General features: G+C 34.0%; 1 long non-coding RNA gene across 1 annotated transcript in view; it reads right to left on the reverse strand.

The window, feature by feature from the left end:
- Positions 1 to 606: 606 nt before the first annotated feature.
- Positions 607 to 21,188, reverse strand: part of LOC140844804 (uncharacterized) — a 48,632-nt gene continuing 28,050 nt past the window's right edge. The window contains exons 3-4 of the long non-coding RNA XR_012123298.1: positions 15,256 to 15,420; positions 607 to 733 (exon numbers count right to left, since the gene is read on the reverse strand). This is a non-coding gene — a long non-coding RNA (uncharacterized lncRNA). The remainder of the gene's footprint in view (positions 734 to 15,255; positions 15,421 to 21,188) is intronic.

Raw genomic sequence — 21,188 nt, forward strand, 5'->3', positions numbered from 1 at the left:
CTCTTTCATGTGTAGCTTGTGTAAAGTATTTAATCATCTCTTAATAAATTGACCAAAAATTTTAAGAAACAACCTCAGAGAGGTGCCACTCGGTCACTCTTAGGTGCAGATTTATCCATGTTTAGCAGCACAATTCCAATTCATGGGACTCACCACACAGAAAAAAAAAGTTATGAATTTATTGAAAGCCAAGGAAATATGACTGATGTCCACTGCCACTTACTAAAACTGTCAGTAAAGTGTGATATGTACAAGAAACTCAGTCCACTCTTGATTAGTCATGTTAATTGGGGTAAAAAATAGCATAATCTGTTTGAATCTAAAAATAAATTCCTAATGTTTCATTATGCAAATAACCTTTTCCCCATCTAACCTCTTCATGGAGACTAAGAAGTTTTACTTTTTTTACATGTAATAATTTGAAATGCACTTTATTTTTCTGCCCCTGTCAACCTTTTGGTAGGAGTCTAAAATCAGTTGTATGATGATGGATAATCAGACAGCCAGAAAAAAAGGTCTTTCTACTTTCTCTATTACCTCATGGATAAACAAAGAAAATACAAGTAAGTGGCACCTCTCTCGGGTAACCAGACATAATTTGACGAACCTGTTTGACTCCGTATCTCCTGTTTCTCACCGTGCACTGTACGACAGGTAGGTTTACCAAGCAGTCTCCTTGATGTTCTGTTGTCCCTTCATGACTGTTCCACCTGGAGGACAGAGATGATAGCAACTAAGGGGAACAGAAGGAGAAAAGCAAGCACACATGTAAGTGAAACACTGCAGAGGAGACAGATGTCAATAGATCATTGACTAAATGATTATTTAATGATAACGCTTAATGATCGTCCGTCATACTTCCAGCAAGTTCACCATAATTTCAAAGAATGATACTCTTAAGCACAAAATCACTTTCCTTATAGTTCAAGACTTATATAGCTCTAAAGATTGATCCATGGACCAGCCTCAAAAACGTTTGTTTTAAATATTATATCTCCAAAGCTACTTCCTGCTTTCAGCCTTTTTATCTGTTGTCCCTCTTTCTAGAATGATCCTTCTCTCCTATTCTTCACTTTACCATTCCCTTTCCAATATTCAGGTTTTAAACCACATATTTGCCACCCAAAAAGGCACAATCTTACCAAATATAGTTCCTCAATAAACCATTCAAGCTGTAGTCCAATACCTCACAGTTTTATTAAAGATACAGATAACCACCTAACAGCAGTCATCACCATGTGAAATTGTCTCACATAATTGTTTGCTTATTCATTTACTATCTAGATAGATATTGACATATAAGGACTTTTTCACTGTGAAACCCTTGTTCCTAGGGTAGTGTCTGTTTCACTGCCAAGACTAAACCTAAGTGGTTATGACCACACACTGTTGGTTAGTAGCAGAAAAATCAGAAGTACCATTATCTGTTGGGTGAAAATTGATAAAAATTTGAGCTCTATAGGTATGAGATCATGTCAGAAAACCATACTTGATAATATGTGTTTTTAAAGTTTTAAAATAAACATGCTAAATTAAGTAATTCTAGTCATATTTGTCTTTTATGTGATTTTGAATATTATTGTTCACAAAAGAATATTTTTTATCTTAATTTGACTAGTCTAAAAATTTAAGAATGAAGAGAAAAATGTAAATGTGATATATTTGATAGATACAAAGCCAAGAATTGATTACACTTTGAAATATATCTCAATTGTAATTTGTTCACTAGTATAAATTATAATAATCCACATAAATTCTAATTTAAAAATAGTTTAGTTTCAATCTCAGATGAAAATAGAAAATGGAAGCTATGATTCATTAGTGTTTACTTTAAACCACATTGACAATGATTTTGCATAATAAACATTTTGATATTTTTTATTCCTGAAATTGTCATTGATTATGATAGTCTTTTTTCATGGAAGACGGATCTTGAATTAAGCTGACATTTAACATTTCATTTACTTGGTTGAAGTAGATAAGATTAAATGACATTATACCTTTGAAATCCATGGACAATAGGAGACATAAAAAAAATGTGAGCATTCAGACTACAGGGAGACCTTGTACAAATCTGAATGTCTGTTGGGCATACTGTAGGATGACTTAAAATAATACTGTTGCTTTAATAAAAATTGGACATATCCCTAACACTTTCCTACCACTTCAACAAATATATGTACTTTAAACTATAAAATAAGTTAGTATTTTTCTCAGCATTAACATAGAAAATGTTTTGTCAAAATTATTGAAAGAGATTTTTAGTTATTAGCACAGTAAAAACTAAGTAGGCTAAAAACATAGTTAGGATTACAAAACACTTTTTTAAGATTAAATATGATTGACATACAGCAGTATACATTTAAGGTGTACAGCATAATGATTTTGACATTTACCATGAAATTACTAACACCTTTAGTAAACTTCCATCATTTCATATAGATTCAATTAAAAAAGAGAAAAATACTTTTTTTCCTCAGAACTCTTAGGATTTACTCTTAACTTTCATGTATGGTATACAGCAATGTTAACTATAGTCATCGTGTTGTACATGCGGTCAAAAGGTACAAACTTCTGTTTATAAGATATTACTAGGGATGCAATGTATATATTTATCACCTTTAATAGAATTTAGTTTAAAATACATATATATATAATTTTTAGTTAGAAGTCCTTTACTTGGGTGGATATTCATATCTAGTGTTGTCTCCTTTCTGGGCTTTGTTCTTTAAGTCTTAACTATATTTATTTTTCCTGCACTAGAGTTGCCCAGTGAGTAAAAGACCTGGTTCTCATTTCTTGTGGCCGAAGCCAAATACAGAAACCTCACTGAATCCACCTGAGGAGATTCTAGGAATCTTGCAGCCATTCATCTTATTACCAGACACAGAACACAATTATTTTTTGAATGATAATAAAATCATATTAATTATAATAAATAATGTGATTACACTGAAAGAGAGGGGAACACGTTTTTATTCAAACAAAGGTTATATGTGGAAAAACTATTTTCTTCTCAAACAAAATTCTACTTTTAAAAATCATGCTACATTTTAGTTTGTTTCATTTATAAATTATGAATTCCTTGTAATTTTTTGTCCTGGCATTGGTAATTGCCTTTTCCAAAAACAGAAAAGATATTTATATTTATCTTATTTTGAAAAAGTTCCAGAGCCATTATTTGGACAATCATGAGGTCTGAACACCTGTCCAGACACTAAGATTCTAACACTTTGAACTCTGTAGCCACGCCTACTGGGATATAATTTGCTTGATTCACTAGGGATTGGTGGCCTATTCCCAAGGTAGCTGGCCGGGCAAGCATTGAGAATTCTGCCCAAACACAAACTCTATTGATAGTTGGAAGCTAACCTATTTGATACCAAGTTACAAAGAGCAAAGCAACATAAATTCTGAAAGATACAGCAAGCAAAAGGCAGATGTAAAAGGAAGCAGAGTAGAGAAGGGGCAATCAACAGAGTTACTAGGAAAAACACAGGAAAGATAGCAAGGAAGTGACTGGAAATTTTAAGACTTCCAAAGTTGGAGTTGAGTGTTAAGAGTTTCTGTGATATCTGAAAAATATCCCGAAATTCTTGAGGGCAAAGGTTTTGTTGCCATATTTCCTAACTGCCCCCTATCCCTTTAAAATAAAGCTTGTTCATTTTCTATCTCTACACTAAAATGTAAGGGCTTTTCTACAATGAAACTCTTATTCCTAGAACAGAGTCTGGTACCAAATCGATGCCATTAAATACTCACTGAAAATAAATAAAACATAGAAGATGTGATTGACTGAGGTAGAGGGTTCACGGTTTCACTGCCGGGAAAGTAGTCACAGATGTAAGCTTTACTGGCTATTACCACACACTCTGCACTGGTGGCAGGAAAAATCAGAAGTACCCTTACCCATTGGCTGGAAGTCAATGAAGAAATGGGTTCTACAGGTAGATGTAAGATATCAGAGAATCAAGTTTGATAATATATAACCTTATTTTTGACTTTTAAAATATATGTGACAAAGTAAACAATTTTAGCCACACATTTTTCAGTGATTTTGATATTTTTTCAGGACTTACGTGTAGAATCTAAAACACTATTAGTAATTCGCTATATTACTTTATCTGAAAAGATCTTATAGTTTCCTTTTAATTGTACATTTGGAATTTTTGATTTCCTATTGATGGGAAATTGTACATTTGGTGATATTTTATTTAGAATTATTAAGTATCTATAAATATAAAGATAATATATTCTTAAAATACACTTTGAGTAGTATTGGAAATTCCAAGACTTGTATTAGTAGCTGCAGACAAAAAATGGTTTTAAATGTGAAGAGATGATCACCTGGAGTAGATTATTGCTATATCTTGCAACTTTGCAGTGTTTTCTTAATTTTTCTACGTTGTCAAACCATTAATGTGTTAGATTCCAAGCAATATGTATTGCTTCTTAGCCCCAAACTTTAATTGAAAATTCCATTAAGATACTAATCCATTACTATCATCACCACCACCATCAAAATTATCCGTACTGGTTATTTAAAAGACGGTGAAAAAGAAAGATAGAGAACATTTCTCTTCTTACAACATATGCATCTCTAACTTGATCTCCATTGACCATTTTCACTTTTTATCTACCCCTGCAAACTAATGCCTGCAAACTAATCACCTAATATTGTTTATTGCTGCTATGGGTCATTGAACCTAAAATACATTCTTCTCTTTTTCTGGAAATTCTTCGCTTCCAAATTCTGTTTGTTTCCTGTAACACCTTGTTTAAATACCAATGCCCAAAAAGGCTTCTTCCTTATTTAGAGTAAGACTTTTCTTATTCTGAAATTCTCAGTGTTTGCACGTTTTATATCTATTATTATATTTTGCTTGTTGTTTTTCCTTACATATATTTGTATACGTGTGTGTGTGCATATATAAAGACCTCTCTCTCGAAAGTCTTTTTAACAGAAACACACTTTCTATTTATCTGGGTTTTTATTCAGGTCCAAAGAAGTGATATGTCATTTATTAAGAGGGTAATAAATATAATGAATGAACATGAAATTAACACTTGACCAAAAGAGAAAGAAGTAGGTAAAAAAAAACTAAAGACAATCTCCCAATAATATTTTCTGTGAGTGGTGAGTGTATGTGTGTGCACACACATAACATGGTTTCATTAGTTACTTGGGAACATTCTTGGAATGACTTTTCTTCTCAGAGATGTTGCATGTTTTCCATATCTATCCCTTGCAGAGCTGGTAAGAAAGGTATAACATACAGATTTGACCTGGAAGCTTTCAACTTGTTCAGATGTGGACTCTAGGTTAAGACTGAGAAGAACTACTAGCTACAGGGATAATTCTCACCTGTAGATTATAGCATTGTGCTTGCATTCCAAGATTTGCAGTGAGGACTGCATAATATCAAATTACACTTACACTCCTAAAGGAGTTATTTCATTTCTCTTAGTTAATTCTCCCGGTATCTAAGTCTTATGTCTTCTATCTTACATATATGGTGTTAAAATTATTTCTTATAAGAATCCTGTTGCATCAGAACTAAACTTCCCTAGAAAGTGGAATTATCATTGTTGTTATATCTATCATATTTTGAAATATGAATTTCAAATGCAGAAATTGCCTCCTAAATATTCTACCTCACATAATCAGAATAGGAAATTTTTATTCATCAATTTTTATTTCAAGGCTTCTGATAAATCTCTATAATTTTTCACTAACTCCTTTTCATTTTCTTCCGATTTTTCTTAAGAACTTTAGTCTATGCTTAACAGATTCCTGATATGCAGAAAAGTCAGTGAAGCTTAATATAATTTATTTGTAGTATGGTCTTTTAAAAATTGTTCCTCTCCTCAAATGTTTTTAAGACTTCTTGAAGATTTCATTTATAATACTATTTTATGCATCTTAAAAATCTGGAGTTAATTAATTTCTGGGTAATTTCTTTTACATTTATATTAGCACTTTATCCAAAAATGCACAGAAATATAACAGCACTTTGCATCGAAGGTGATCTGCATCTTTGATTTATAATCTTTGTTCATTTTTAGTTGTTTATATTTTTAATTCTGTACTGAATTATAACAAATACAGAGGAAAGTATATGAATCATAAATTACTAGGCTGATGAACTTTCAAAGTGAATGCACCTGGGTAACGAGCATCTGGATCAAGACACAGAACACCAGCCTCCAGAAGCCTCCTCATGAGCCCGGCCAGGCACTGTCCTTCCTTCTCCAAATAACCATACCTTGACATCTAACACCACGGATGAGCTTTGCATGTTCTGGAACATATTACAAGGGAAACAGGAATGGTCCTTCCTATTACTTGGCCCTCATTCTTTGACTTCATCCCCTTCAGTGACCTTTACCCTCACCCCACCTTCTGTGATCTTCTCATCTTTAATTAGTGCTCCACCTGGAACATCTTGTTTGCAATTATCCCACTTTTTGCCCATTCACTTTATATGACATGGTATTTTTAGTTCAAATTTCTTCGACATTGTTGACCCTGTGAAACATCAGGTCTGCCATGTTCTCATTGTCCATCACTCCCTTGTACCCTCACTCCCATGGCTCATCTTAGATTCGGTGCTCTTTAAACATTATTCACTGCCTTGCCCCTTCTCATTCCACAGCATTCACTGGCCAAAACCAAATCAATTTAACCCCAGCTCTCCACTTGACCTGCATCTGTCCCCAGAGCTGAGTGTGGCTGCTGGAAAAGAACACACTACGCTGGCTGGTCTAATTGTAAATTCAAGTCTTCAGATATGAAACTTCACAAAGCTTCCATGGTAAAAGTCACTTCGATTCTCAAAAATAATGTTTTCATGTTTTTTCTTCTGTCTTCAAGTTTTTCATACCGACCCACTCTCAACTCATAACCTGGACTCATATTTCATGGAGAAAACAGAAAAAATCAGACAATAATTTCCTCAGCTTCTCACTATCAAATCTTCAACCCACCTGCCTCTGCTTAATTTCATATCTGACTTTTACAAACTGGGGCAGACTGAATATGCACATAGATTTTCACTGTTCTGTGCATATAATCCATGGCACAAAATTCCACTTATCTCCTTGTTTATTTGGAGAAAACAATACAAGGAGACCCAAATCACTACAAGTAGTCCTAACACCTGAGACTTTTCTTTTTACACTCTATTTTATGAGTTATCAGAGAAATCACACTCTGTGATTAATTTAAGAAATAATGCATGCCATTCTGATTAATACAGTTATCCATTATTGTTCAAGTTATATTGGCTGAATTATTTCCTGGAAACACTGAAAGAGTGAAAGCATTATAACCATTTTGCAAACACTATTAATTCTAGCTACCGGTTGCCTTTTATTTTACTCTTCAGATCAGAATACCTAACCTAAAGGTTAGAGTAATAAAAGCAATATTTTCACCATTAGTCAAAGATACATATTAACACTTAAAAAATAACCATTCTCTTTTTGTTCCAGAAACTATTCTGCAAGTGAAGTTACACATATTTGAAATATATAAAATACTCTAATCCTAGAAAAAGTGTGGCATAATTTTTTAATATGTTAAGTATTATCATATGAAGTCTGCAAATTTCCCAGTAAGAGTACTTGGTTTCCTGTAAAATGACTAAATCATTTCTCAATTTCTCTGAGAGTCTCCCCCTGAAAAATAAGTAAGTGCATGTTATATGGCAAAATAAAACATAGTGGTTTATTAAACAGACATGTTCTAATGGAGATGATATTTTTCTTGTCATAGACTTTTTAAATTCCAGATATAAATGCCAATTAAAAGTATTGAGATTCTTGATGGAACGTCTGTCAAACACGATTAAGTGATCCACCCATTTTTAGGATCATAAATATGGAAAAATACCTAAGAGAATAAGAAATTCAGAAACAATTTTTATTTTATTTGCTTATATAATCTGGGTTGAATCATTTTTTAAAAAATGTTAATGTTTAGGTTATAGGGAAAAATTCAATGGCTAACATCTTTAGTGTCTCAGATACCTTATTTTGCTGTGATGTGGTTTTTTTTTTACTCTATTTTCAGGTAGCCATTTGTGTACAATCATAAAATACCTTACTTCCATAAATTCTACCTTTATTAAACATTTTGCATCATTCAGGTTGTAGATGAGATAGATCCAATCTTCTTCTCAAGAAACAATCATTAAGCAAATGCACATGGACATAAAACTTTCAATGAAAGTACTAAAGACAAATTATATACAAAATTACAAAACAATTATAGAAAATAAAAATTATCCATAGATCTCCCGAAGTAGCAAAACGTGCTAATATGAAATGATGCTTCAGTTGAAGAGAAAATATTCCCAGGATTATCATGATTCTAACCTGTTGGATGGAGGATTTTATTTTTCAGAGTGTGGGAGAGAGCAAGTACTGCCAGAACTTGTAAAACACTCATTATGTGTCAGCAACTTTCAAGGGTTTTGCATCTATACATAGTGTAGTGCTCTTAACAACCTTTTCACATAAGTACCATTATTATCTCATTTTTACTGAGGAACTAGGTACACAAAAGTTAAATTACGTCACAGCAATCACACAACAAATAAACAGCCAAGACAGAAGTCAGACCCTTAGATTTAGCTCCAAAAGCATCTTTACTGAACTGCTGTGGTAAGGTATCAACTCACATGAATTCAATTCATATACACATATTTTAGGAAATCTGAAATACTTTCATGCTGGCTCTTTCTTAATCCTATCACAGAGTGTTAACAGAACTTCTCACACAACCATGCTATCTCAGTTCCTTGCCTCTTAGGACTCATAGTCTTGTAAGACAAACTTTGGGAATATCTACTATTGTGGAAAGGAAAATGTATATAAAAATTATGAAATAAATTGTAGTACTTAAATATCTTTAGATACACCACAATAATTATGATATGACCAGATTCTTAACATTTTCATAGATGTAATTCCTACTAGCCTGTTTCAAGTCTTTGTTAAATGATGACCCTCAGTAATACCTTCAGAGCACTCTTATTTGAAATTTCAGTTCTTACCACTCATCCACGGTTTTCTTAATTCAGTATACCCTTCTCTGATTTTCTTCTTTTCCATAGTTTTATCATTTGGTAACATGCAGTAGATATATTTTTTATTAAGGTATCATTGATATACAATCTTATGAAGGTTTCACATGAGCAACATTGTGGTTACAGCATGTTCACCCATATTATCAAGTCCCCCACACACACCCCACTGCAGTCACTGTCCATCAGCAGAGTAAGATGCTATAAAGTCACTACTTGTCTTCTCTGTGCTATACCCCCGTGCACCCCTACATTATGTATGCTGATCATAATACCCCTTAATCCCCTTCTCTGTCCCTTCCCAACCACACTCCCCTTTGGAAACTGCTAGTCACTTCTTGGAGTCTGTGAGTCTGATGCTGTTTTGCTCCTTCAGTTTTGCTTTGTTGTTATACTCCACAAATGAGAGAAATCATTTGGTACTTGTCTTTCTCTGTTGACTTACTACACTGAGCACAATACCTTCAAGCTCCATCCATGTTGTTGCAAATGGTAAGATTTGTTTTCTTCTTATGGCTGAATAGTATTCCATTGTGTATATGTACCACATCTTCTTTATCCATTCAACTACTGATGGACACTTAGGATGCTTCCAAATCTTGGCTATTGTAAATAGTGCTGCGATAAACATAGGGGTGCATATGTCTTTTTGAATCTTGGATCTTGTTTTCTTTGGGTAAATTCCTAGGAGTGGAATTCCTGTTTGAAGTGGCATTTCTATTTTTAGTTTTTTGAGGAACTTCCATGTTGTTTTCCACAATGATTGAACAAATTCACATTCCCACCAACAGTGTAGGAGGGTTCTCCTTTCTCCACATCCTCACCAGCATTTGTCGTTCTTTGTCTTTTGGATGTTAGCCATACTAACTGGTGTGAGGTAATATCTCATTGTGGCTTTAATTTGTATTTTCCAATAATTAGCAATGTGGAGCAGCTTTTCATGTGCCTCTTGGCACATGAATTTCTTCTGAATCTGAATTTCTTCCTTGGAGAAGTGTCTGTTCAGATCCTGTGTCTATTTTAAATCAGGTTATTTGCTTTTTAGGCATTGAAGCCTGTGAGTTCTTTATGTATTTTAGTTATAAGCCCCTTATCAGATCTGTTGTTAACAAATATATTCTCCCATACTGCAGGATGCCTTTTTGTTCTGCTGATGGTGTCCTTTGCTGTACAGAAGAGTTTTAGTTTGATATAATCCCATTTGTTCATTTTTTCTTTTGTTTCCCTTGCCTGAGGAGGTGTGTTCAGGAAAAAGTTGCTCTTGTTTATATTCAAGAGATTTTTGCCTATGTTTTCTTCTAAGAGTTTTATGTTTTCATGACTTACATTCAGGTCTTTGATCCATTTTGAGTTTACTTTTGTGTATCCAATTTCATTCTCTTACATGTAGCTGTCCAGTTTTGCCAACCCCAGTTGTTGAAGAGGCTGTCATTTAACCATTGTATATCCATGGCTCCTTATTGTATATTAATTGGCCCTATATGCTAGGGTTTATATCTGGGCTCTCTGGTCTGTTCCATTAATCAATGGTTCTGTTCTTGTGCCAGCACCAAATTGTCTTGATTACTGTGGATTTGTAGTAGAGCTTGTAGTTGGGGAGCATAATCCCCCAACTTTATTCTTCCTTCTCAGGATTGTTTTAGCTATTTGGGGTCTTTTGTGGTTCCATATGTATTTTAGAACTAATTTTTCTAGTTCATTGAGGAATGCTGTTAGTATTTTGATAAGGATTGCATTGAATCTGTAGATTGCCTTAAACAGGATGGCCATTTTGATAATACTAAGTATTCCTATCCATGAGCACAGGATGTATTTCCATTTATTGGTGTCTTCTTTAATTTCTATCATGAGTTTCTTGTAGTTTTCAGGGTATTAGTTTTTCATCTCCTTGGTTAGGTTTATTCCTAGGTATTTTATTCTTTTATAGACAATTGTAAATGGAATTGTTTCCTGATTTCTCTTGCTGCTAGTTCATCGTTAGTATATAGGAATGCAACAGATTTATGAGTATTAATTTTATATCCTGTAACATTGCCAAATTCAATTATTAGTTGTTATAGTTTTGGAGTGGATTATTTAGGGTTTTTTATGTACAATATAATGTAATCTACAAACAGTGACAGTTTTTCTTCTTCCTTACAAAGGATGCCTTTTATTTCTTAGTGTTGTCTGGTTGTCATGGTTATGGCCTCCAGTACTATGGTGAATAAAAGTGGGGAGAGTGGGCATCCTTGTCTTGTTTCTGATCTTAAAGGAAAAGGTTTCAGTTTTTTGCTGTTATGTATGATATTGGCTGTGGGTTTTTTATATATGGCCTTTATTATGTTGAGGTACTTGCCCTCTATACCCATTTTGTTAAGAGTTTTTATCATAAATGAATGTTGACTTTTTCAAATGCTTTGTCATCATCTGTGGAGATGATCACGTGATTTTTGTCCTTCTTTTTGTTGATGTGGTAGATGATGTTTATGGATTTTCAAATATTGTACCAACCTTGCATCCCTGAAATAAATCCTCCTTTATCATAATGGATATCTTTTAATTGGGTTTGCTGATATTTTGTTGAGTATTTTTGCATCTTTGTTAATCAGGGATATTGGTTTGTAATTTTCTTTTTTTGTGGTGTCTTTACCTGGTTTTGATATTAGAGTGATGCTGGCCTCATAGAATGAGCTTGGAAGTATTCCCGCCTCTTCTACTTTTTGGGAAACCTTAAGGAGAATGGGTATTATGTCTTCTCTAAATGTTTGATAAAATTCAGTGGTGAAGCCATCTAGTCCAGGAGGTTTGTTCTTAGGTAGTTTTTTTATTACCAATTCAATTTCATTGCTGGTAATTGGTCTGTTCAGATTTTCTGTTTCTTCCTTGGTCAGTCTTGGAAGGTTGTATTTTTCTAGAAAGGTATCTATTTCTTCCAGATTATCCAATTTGTTAGCATATAATTTTTCATAGTATTCTCTAATAATTCTTTGTATTTCTGTGGTTTCCATAATGATTTTTCCTTTCTAAATCTGATTCTGTTTATGTGTGTACACTTTCTTTTTATCTTGATAAGTATGGCTACGGGTTTATCTATTTTGTTTATTTTCTTGAAGAACCATGTCCTGGTTTCATTGATTCTTTCTATTGTTCTATTCTTCTCAATTTTATTTATTTCTGCTCTGATCTTTGTGATGTTCCTCCTTCTACTGACTTTGGGCCTCATTTGTTCCTCTTTTTCTAATTTTATTATGTGAATTTAGACTGTTCATTTGGGATTCTTCTTATTTCTTGAGGTAAGCCTGTACTGCTATATACTTTCCTCTTAGAACTGCCTTCACTGTATCCCACAGAAGTTGTGGCACTAAGCTGCTATTTTCATTTGTCTCCATATATTGCTTGATCTCTGTTTTATTTGGTCATTGATCCATTGATTATTTAGGAGCATGTTGTTAAGCTTCCATATGCTTGCCAGCATTTTTGTTTTCTTTGCATAATTTATTTCTAGTTTCATACATTTGTGGTCTGAGAAGCTGATTGGTACAATTTCAATCCTTCTGAATTTAATGAGGCTCTTTTTTATGGCCTAATCTAGAAAATGTTAAGAAGAATGTGTATCCTCCTGCTTTTGGGAAGAGTGTTCTGTAGATGTTTGTTAGGTCCATCTGTTCAAACGTGTTGTTCAGTGCCTCTGTGTCCTCACCTATTTTCTGTCTGGTTGATCTGTCCTTTGGAGTGAGTGGTGTGTTGAAGTCTCCTAAAATGAATGCATTGCATTCTATTTCCTCCTTTAATTCTGTTAGTATTTGTTTTACATATTTGGGTGCTCTTAATTTGGGTGCATAGATATTTATAATGGTTATATTCTCTTGTTGGACTGAACCCTTTATCATTATGTAATGTCCTTCTTTGTCATGTTACTTTCTTTCTTTTGAAGTCTATTTTACCTGATACAAATACTGCAACTCCTGATTTTTTCTCCCCATTTTTTGCTTGAAATATTTTCTTCCATTCCTTCACTTTTAGTCTGTGTATATCTTTGGGTTTGAAGTGAGTCTCTTGTAGGCAGCATATAGATGGGTCTTCCTCTTTTATCCATTCAGTGACTCTATGTCTTTTGATAGGTGCATTCAGTCCATTTACATTTAGGGTGATTATCAGTAGATATGTACTTATTGCCATTGCAAGCTTCAGATCTGTGGTTACAAAAGGTTCAAGGGGAGTTCATTTACTATCTAACAATCTATGTTAACTCACTTATTGTGCTATTACACACACGACGTAAAGGTTCATTTTTTCCCTCTCTTCTTTTTCTTCATCTTCTACTCTTTATATGTTAGTTGTCATATTCTTTACTCCTTGTGTGTCCCTTGACTGACTTTTTGGGTAGGTGATTTAATTTTGAATTTGTTTAGTAATTCATTGGTCTACTTTCTTTACTGTGGTTTTATTTTCTCTGGTAACAGCTGTCTAGCCTTAGGAGCCCTTCCATCTAGAGTAGTCCCTTTAAAATACACTGTAGAGATGGTTTGAGGGAGATAAATTCTCTCAACTTTTGCTTATCTGAAAATTGTTAAATCCCTGCTTCAAATGTAAATGATAATCTTTCTGGGTAGAGTATTCTTGGTTTGAGGCCCTTTTATTTCATTGCATTAAATATATTATGCCAGTGCTTCTGGCCTGTAAGTTTTCTGCTGAGAAGTCTGAAGATAGCCTGATGGGCTTTCCTTTGTATGTGATTTTTTTCTCTCTCTCTGGCTGCTTTTAATAGCCTGTTCTTATCCTTGATCTTTGCCATTTTAATTATTATATGTGTTGGTGTTGTCTTCCTTGGGTCCCTTGTGTTGGGAGATTTATGTGCTTCCACAATCTGAGAGACTAGTTCCTTCCCCACACTGGGGAAGTTTTCAGCAAGCATTTCCTCAAAGACACTTTCTATCTCTGTTTCTCTCTTCTTCTTCTTCTGGTAACCCCCTATAATGCAAATATTGTTCCCTTTGGATTGGTCACAGAGTTGTCTTATTATTCTTTAATTCCTAGAGATCCTTTGTTCTCTCTCTGCCTCAGCCTATTTGTGTTTCTGTTCTCTAATTTCTATTCCATTTGCCATCTCCCCTGCCTCTTCTAATCTGCTTTTAAATCCCTCCATTGTATGTTTCATTTCCAATACTGTATTTTTTCAAAGTTTCTATCTCTTTCTTGAAGTTGTCCCTGAGATCCTTAATATTTTTCTGTAGCTCCGTGAGCATGTTTATGATTTTTATTTTGAAATCTTTATCAAGCAGATTGGTGATTTCAGTTTCACTGAGCCCTCTTCTGGTCTTTGAGGGATTTTTGGATCAAAGAAGATTTTTTTGCCTTTTCATATTCCTACTGAATAATATGGAATAATTACTTTGTGTAGGCAGCACCCTGTAGTGCCAAGAAGCTCTACTCTCTGGAGCTGCCCAGCACCTGGAGCAATGGTGGGGGTTGCAGGTGAGCAGCACCAGTGCCTGCTTGGAGGAAAGGGCTCTTTCCTGCTTCCTGTCCACAGTGCCTGCCTCCACTGCTAGGGCCAGTGAGCTTAGCACACAGGGGGAAGTCTCTGCATTATACCTCTTTAGCTTTCATTGGCAGGGCTGCCCTCTGGCTGGCTTGGTGCAATGGCAGGGGCAGTAGGTTTGTGAGCCACTACTGGCCAATAGAAAGGATAGATAGGCTATGTATTGCAGTGGTGGGCCTCAGGGCTGCATTGTCAGCCAGGAGGATGGAGCTTGGGAAGCTCCTGAAAGTTCCTAATGTGCTAGCTGAGGGTGCTGGGATGATTTTGTCCACCTGTCCTTTCTCCTGAGCAGCAAGCTCTGTGCAATCCTTGCCCCTTTAGTAGCCCACTCACTTTTGGGAAGTCTTTCAAAGCACTTGCCATTCTTTTGTCCCAGAGCAGCTACCTTTGGGTACCTGTATTCCACAAGTGGCTGGAATCTCAGTCTCTCCATGCATTCTGCCTGTCTTTGCTTTCCAGACCCTCTAATCTCCAAAGCACCATGTAATGTGGGTTTCTGCTATCAAAGTAGTACTCCAGGGGTGAGTATTTAGCAGTCCTGGGCTTCTGCTCCCTCCCCACTCCATTTCTCTTCCTCCCACCTGTGAGCTGGGATGGGGCGGGGGGCTTGGATCCTGCTGGATTGCAGCTTTGCTAACTTACCCTTTTCCTTGAGGTCTTCTCTTTTCCCAAAATGTAAGCCATCTGTTGGAGCCTTCTTTCTCATCTCTATTTTAGGCTTAGTTGTATTTGTTGTGTTTTCTTGTTAAATGTGGTATTGGGAGGAGATTTCTGCCTCACTTCTCATGCTGCCACCATTATCCAACTCTGTAATAGATATTAATTATGTTTACCATTAATGTCTGCCTTCACAGATCACTGCCCCATTAGAATACGAAATCCTTGAAAGAAAGGCTGTATGTTCAGTGATGTATATCTGGCACATAATACATTGGTACATGCCAGGAACTCCATAAATATGTTTAGTGCTAAGAAAATCATCAGTAAATCATCATAAAATAAATTCACACTGTATTATTAATGTTCCTAGGAGATGTGGCCAGAATTACATTTCTGAACTTTTTTTAATCTGAGATGTATTTCTACAATTTATTTGTATAGAAAAGGTGTATAACTTTTATGTATTTAATGTGACATTAAAGCTGCCTATATAAGTCATCAGTGATTACCTAGCTGTTGAATAATACTTTCAGTTTAAAAACTGGTTAGTGAAAAGTCACATACTATGCTGAACAGTGAAAAAAATTACTAATTTTCAAATTCACTTAATGTCCTTGAGGTTCAGTTTTCCCATGTATTAAATGAAGACAGAAATAGTACACATCTCATAAGTCATTATGAAGGATATGTGAGATAACTTACATAATGGTTTTTTTAAATAGTGTTAACTCATGTTGTTACACAAGAAAGGATGGCAGGTCGATCTGGATGGCTATTTGGGGACTTTTTATAGAAACACTGTCATTAGTGAGGATATTTTTCCCAGATTCACTTAGATTTGCTTAGCTATTGATTATTTCACTTTCAAATGTCTTAGGATGGCAATACATATCATACGTATATAGACCATGTCTGTGTCTACACAACATCCTAACCAAACTACAGAAATATATATGCACATTTGTTTTCCTCACCAATAAAATTTCACTAATCTCATGCTAGTTGATAACCATGCCTTTGAGACCAATTGATATCAATGTGCCAGTAATGTAGATTGTTTGCAATGTATACTTGTGATGAAATCATAACTTGGTTTGTATAAGAAACAAAATAATTTTTCAGCTTTTGCCATCATAGGCCAGCATTATTCCAGATGATGCCATCATACTGCAGTCCTTAAAGTACCTCTGAGAATAGAAGGGTTAGGGGCAACTTGATTTATCTCATATAGAGAAAATGATAGCATTTTCTTTGGAATTTGGCAGCTCTCAGATGAAGAAAATCTGAATTGTCACTCTATAACAGATCTGATTATACTTTTATGTAAACTCTACATGGTCACCATTTTGAATTCTTTGGATACAAAGAGACAATAAGCACAACTTAATCAGTTTATAAAGATTTTTAAATCAGACACAAAACCATCCCAAACTTTCAGGACTATGAAAAAACTAACAACCCATTTGGCATTTAAAATACTGTTTATTGACTCAATCTGATAAGTTTATCAGTCACCAGTATTCTTAATACTAGAAATTACATGCGTTGGCTGGTACTTCAGTGCTCTAATAAATGAGATCTTTTTTTGTATAAAAACATTTTTTAATGCTGTCTCAAATATTGATACATATACTAGAAATAGCTAGAGAACTTCTTTAAAATGCTGATTTTTCTATATAGCCTCCACTTTTCTTTAATTTGGATTCAATAGTTCTGGAATGAGGCTTAGGAGAATCTGCATTTTAATAAGCAAACTCACTAATTATGGTTCTATTGATTGTAGACCACACTTATAGCAAGACTGCCCTCAGTCTATTACTCAAAACTTAACTTTTTCTTGGTGCAAGGAAACGAGAATGTGAAGTAGTGTGAAAAAAGATAGATGGGTGCTTTCTGGACAGTAAATTCTCCTGAAATTGGAGCCCTTGACACAAAATCTTTTTCCATCAAAACAACATGCTACTGTGTCTCTGCAAGAGGAAATACTGTACTCTAAGGAATAGAAACCCACTTTGAAAATCATTGGTGATGTGGGCTAGAGCTGAGGATTACTACACTAGGAAACAGTCCCTAGTATCTGAGAGGCCATAAAACAGCAATGATTTATGTCTTGTTAATGCTGTGTCCACCATGGACCTTTACTTATTGCAATCACTAAGGGACTCAGGATAATGAAATGGCTACTGCTGACTTCTATGTCAGAGGACAGGGGAAAGCTCTAATATGTGCTGACACAAGTAAATGCCAGGCTCTCACTTCAACAGTTAAAGGCTTATGACTCATTGGCTAAAACAAGATACTAAGCTATTTTCAAATATAAAAGACAGGAGTGCACCCCTACTATGAGCCTTAAAAGTGGGGAGATGGCAGGGGAGAGATAGGTATATTTGGTTAATAGCAATTATAACTATCACAAGTCACAAAATTCTCTTTTTGTGAACTGCTCCTGACCATTTAGCTGTCAACTAAAGACACTGTGATTCAGGAATATCTACATGTGAAAAATGCTGTGCATGGGCTAATTAGACATCAGCACTATGTCTGCTCCAAACAGATGGCAGATATATAAAATCTACTGAAATAGAAAGAAGAAACTTTACTTATTGAAAGATGTTCTGCATATTATCGACAGAGAAATTTGTTCTATTGACTGTAATTTTTTTTACTATAAAATGATTCATTTTCTGACCAGTGCAGCTTCACTAGTTTTTCTGTAAACAAAATTCATCATCTCGAACTGCCTTTTGATTAGTTTAATTAGAATTTCTGCTTCACTGTCACTAAACAAGAGAAATTTAAGGAGTAGGAAAATGTCAGAGATTTGCCTTAGTAATAATTCAACATAGAACAATATAGAATTTTTTCACATAGTGGAAGGTAACTAACCTTTTAAAATACAAGTCCATTCCTAAACAATACATCTTTCCTCTAAAATTTTTAATAGACTTTCCACTTAAAATTTTATGATACCTTTTATCTTTTGAAATAGCACTTTCTTCTTTACTCTTCTAAAATAATGTAATTGCTTTTATTATTTTGTTTGCTTTTATGTTATCTATCAAGACACTACTTTTTCACTGTACAATAAGGAGTCACTATAGCCACTTTATTTTTATTATCTTAATGAATACACTTAAATTTATTCAGTTCTTTAAAAGAAACCAATGTCAGTAAAAAATTGAAGTATTCACATTATGCTTGCAAAGAACAATTTAAAATGTTTATCTAATTTAAGAACAGTTTTAGTTTCCATTTTATAAGAATTTACATATCTAATATATGAAATACATACATACAGAAGTTATTTTAAAGGCCCATTTATTTCATTAAAGTCTTTCATTATTTTTATTAATTGTATGGCATTATTTGGCCTCAATTATTTAAAGGAAAACTAAAAAGGTGGATATATGTAAAAGACGTAAGTTAATAACTATTAGTTTGAACAGATTATTGATGAATTTTAAATTATACCATTGCTAGTAGAGTATGGAAAATATAATCAATTATTGTGTAATATCTTTCTACATTGATAGGTAGTGACCACGCTAGAGGGGGTGAGGATTTAATAATATGGGCAACTGTTGAACCACTGTGTTGTATATTTAAAAACAACATAAAATTGTATATCAATGATACCTCAAAAACAAAGTATGTACTCTGAGAAAGAAAATTCTACCATTGAGCTACTGGACAATTTAGGGTTGTTTCCTTTTGACTGGTCAAAGCCTTACACACATTCTGATTTGATACTGAAAATAAGTTCAGTTTCATGTGCATCAAATTAATGAAATGAAATTATAGCATTCTTTGTAGACACGAATAGAAGAAAATATACAGAGAGTCTACTCACTATCCCATCTATCATATCAGTGAGAACAATCTGTACACTGCATTCAAGTTCACCAAGAAGTTCATTAAGTCTCTTGGAGGACCTAACAGCTTCTTCTTATTGCTGAGCCTCAAACTCAATATCCCATGTTTCATATTTCTGTTATCACATCATACTACTTTTAATATCAAAACTTGTGCCAGTTACTTATTGCTGCATTAAAAAAAAGAACTCAAAAACACTGCATCCCAATTGAGATTCAGAAATACAAATAAATTAAGAATAGCTCATTTCTTCTCTTTAGTGACTATTAAAAAGTAAAACCACACAAAATAAATTTTAGTAAGGTGAAAGGATAAGTGGAAGTAAAATATTCCAGTATTTTTGCTCTAAGAAGTGATAGAAGCACCAGTTTATTTAAATTGGAATGAATCAGTGGTATGACATATAATCTCTAGTATAATCACTACAATTGTTAAAGGATGTCAAAAAATTCAAGATAGAGAAAAAAGCTGAAATGTAAAAGAAGATGATAAAGAAGATAAAATGGAATACAAATCAGATGGGTCAAGCAGCAAAAAATATAGTAAGATATTAGGTTTAAACACAACTTTTTTAGTAACTGCTATAAATGTAAGTCAAACAAATATTTCAATTAAAAGACAAAGATTATCAGATTTCAAAATCCAATCATATGCTGTTTATATAGACACACCTTAAATACCAAAAAATGGAACATAGAAAGTAAAAATTTTTTTAAACAGCATGCAACCAAAAGTAAGATGATACAGCTACATTAATTTCAGATTGAAATAGGTCTTAAACAAAGAAAGAAAGTGATAAGGAGGGATGTGAAATAATGGTAAAGGGTCTTAAAATTTTATGAGCCCAGTAACTTAGTATTAAATGTACAATGCAGACAAATGACATAGTTTACAAGAAGGAGACAAACTCACAATCACTTTGGAAAACTTAACACTTTTTACTTCTGGAATTGAGGAAGCAAGTTTATTCAGAGAATAAAAGATCTGAGGAACAAAATTAATCACATTGACCTATGTGATACAGTAATATATACTCTTGTCAAGAGCACTAGAACATTTACTAAAATTGGCCAAGTACTGGACTAAAATATAAGCTTTAACAAGTGCTAAATAAATTATACACTAAGTTATCTTAACAAAATGGAATTAAGTTGGACCTCAGAAACAAAATATAACTAGAAAATATCCAAAAGATTGAAAATTTAATTTACAAAATGAAAAGTTGTGGGTCAACAGGAAATCATACTGGAAAATAGAAAATATTTTGAAAATGATGGTTAAAATGGAACACGTTTAAAACAGAAGGGTTGCCCCACCAAAAAAGAAAATTACAGACCAATATCACTGATGAATGTAGATGCAAAAATACACAATAAAATATAAGCAAACAGAATTCAACAGTATATCAAAAGGATCATACACCATGACCAAGTGGGATTCATCCCAGGGATGCAAGGATGGTACAACATTCAAAAATCCATCAACATCATCTACCACCTAAACAAAAAGAAGGAAAGAAACCACATGATCATCTCCATAAATGCGGAAAAAGCATTTGACAAAATTCAACATCCATTCATGATAAAAACTCTCAGCAAAATGGGTATACAGGGCAAGTACCGCAACATAATAAAGGCCGTATATGATAAACACACAGCCAACATCATACTGAACAGTGAGAAGCTGAAAGCATTTCCTCTGAGATCAGGAACCAGACAGGGATGGCCACTCTCCCCACTGTTATTTAACATAGTACTGGAGGTCCTAGCCACGGCAATCAGACAAAACAAAGATATACAAGAAATCCAGATTGGTAAAGAAGAAGTTAAACTGTCACTATTTGCAGATGATATGATACTGTTCATAAAAAACTCCAAAACTACTAGAACTGATATCGGAATACAGCAAAGTTGCAGGATACAAAATTAACACACAGAAATCTGTAGCTTTCCTATACACTAACAATGAGCCAATAGAAAGAGAAATCAGGAAAACAATTCCATTCACAATTGCATCAAAAAGAATAAAATACCTAGGAATAA

This window comes from Manis javanica, chromosome 12 (genome assembly GCF_040802235.1).
Source record: "Manis javanica isolate MJ-LG chromosome 12, MJ_LKY, whole genome shotgun sequence".
NCBI lineage: Eukaryota > Metazoa > Chordata > Mammalia > Pholidota > Manidae > Manis > Manis javanica.